Raw genomic sequence first — 2,018 nt, 5'->3', positions numbered from 1 at the left:
GTGGGGGCGCCCAGGGCTGCTGAGGTACACAGTTCTGCACCTGGCTGTAGGAGCAGTACTGGGATTTCAGGGGCTCAGAACTTCATTGCCCACCACATCCTCCCAAGGGGTTGATGCCCCGGGACTCAGGTGACCTGGTCACAGAGGAGACACCCACCTCCCCATGGAATCTTCCACCAGGGTAAGCCAGATCAGAGCAAGAAAAAATAAAATGCTCCTGTGCTACCTACTGGAAAATAAAAAAAGACCTCTTCATATTAACCTGCTGTGGAATTCATTCCTGTAGATATGTAGGAAGAAAAATAATCCATAAATTACCATGAACAACCAAGGTAACAAGGCAACTCACAAAGAATATGAAAAATCTCCAGAAAAATAAACTTAAAAACTTGGAAATATGTGACTTAAATGACAGAAAATTCAAGATTGCCATTCTGAAAAACTCAATGAGATGCAAGAAAACTCTGGCAGTTTAATGAACTCAGAAATAAAATCAATGAAGAAAATTAATACTTTACCAAAGAGATTGAAATTTTTAAAAAAAGAACCAAATAGAAATTCTGGGGCTTCCGGGCCCCCTTCCCCCTCGGATGTGGCTCCATCTGAAGGTGCGCAGGGCCAGAGACTCTGCAGACGCGAGACCTGGAGCACCTCCGAGGCGGTGAATAGCTCTTCAAGTCTGCAATAAAAAATGGCCTCCAATAAAACTACACTGCAAAAGATGGGAAAGAAACAGAATGGGAAAAGTAAAAAAGTTGAAGAGGCAGAGCCTGAAGAATTTGTGGTGGAAAAGGTACTGGACCGACGCGTGGTGAATGGGAAGGTGGAGTATTTCCTTAAGTGAAAGGGATTCACAGATGCTGATAATACTTGGGAACCTGAAGACAATTTAGATTGTCCAGAGTTAATTGAAGCATTTCTTAATTCTCAAAAAGCTGGTAAAGAAAAAGATGGTACAAAAAAAAAGTCTTCATCTGACAGTGAGTCTGAAGACAGCAAATCAAAGAAGAAAAGAGATGTTGCTGATAAACCAAGAGGCTTTGCCAGAGGTCTTGATCCTGAACTAATAATTGGTGCCACAGATAGCAGTGGACAATTAATGTTTCTCATGAAATGGAAAGATTCAGATGAGGCAGATTTGGTGCTGGCAAAAGAGGCAAATATGAAGTGTCCTCAAATTGTAATTGCTTTTTATGAAGAGAGACTAACTTGGCATTCTTCGTCCAGAAGACGAAGCCCAATAATTATTTGCACTGCTATATATATATATATATAAAATCTCGGTCTTGGTTTTTTTGATTTATAAGTGTGAAGAAATAACATTCTAATGAAAATCAAGTTCGATATGTTTGTTTTGAAATAGTATTGGGGGACTCGTGGGGGGGGTCGTTTTGCATCTGTAGCACCGGTTACTTTGAACAGAAGCTTTCTGTAGTTGCTTCCTTTATCAGAAAAGAACATTTGATGCCATGGTATATTTTTTCTTCTGCATTAAATAACAGCTTTTCTAAATGTTGGGGGAAATCTCCACTGTCATTACTCAGTCATAATTTGTGTTTAACTCATATATGCCTAAGGATCATTCTGGGGCTTTTTGTTTATTTAGGGGGTTGGGGATGTGTATATATAGAAATGGTTTTCTTTCTTTTTTAACATTTACTACAATAAAAGCATTTCATGACCATAGATGAGCCCAAGTTTCTGGGACGCCATCGTTTTCAGCAACCTTAGAAACACTTCAAGTGAAATTGAAATTTTTCCTGAAGCTTTAACCTTTGAAATTACATAGATAATTTGTAACTAATTGGGCAATTCAAATAAAATGTAAGCAGTTAAAATTAGACGATTTAAAAGCAGCCATATCAGACTTCATATCTACAGTCGTATGAACGCAAGTTTATTTGCCAAACCCCTTAAAGGAAAACTTTATCACTACCAACAACCATCCCACCCAAATGAGAAAACTAGGCAAATCCTGGTGTGTTTTAATTAGGCGAGCAAGACTTCCTCCTTTACAA

General features: G+C 38.9%; 1 pseudogene; it reads left to right on the top strand.

Annotated features, from left to right (window-relative positions):
- The first annotated feature begins 659 nt into the window (after positions 1 to 659).
- Positions 660 to 1,244, top strand: LOC117022523 (chromobox protein homolog 3-like; annotated as a pseudogene).
- The last annotated feature ends 774 nt before the right edge of the window (positions 1,245 to 2,018 follow it).

The sequence above is a fragment of the Rhinolophus ferrumequinum genome, chromosome 5 (genome assembly GCF_004115265.2).
Source record: "Rhinolophus ferrumequinum isolate MPI-CBG mRhiFer1 chromosome 5, mRhiFer1_v1.p, whole genome shotgun sequence".
NCBI classification, from domain to species: domain Eukaryota; kingdom Metazoa; phylum Chordata; class Mammalia; order Chiroptera; family Rhinolophidae; genus Rhinolophus; species Rhinolophus ferrumequinum.
Note: the sequence above shows the minus strand (reverse complement) of the source record. Positions and strands in the feature narration are given on the sequence as shown.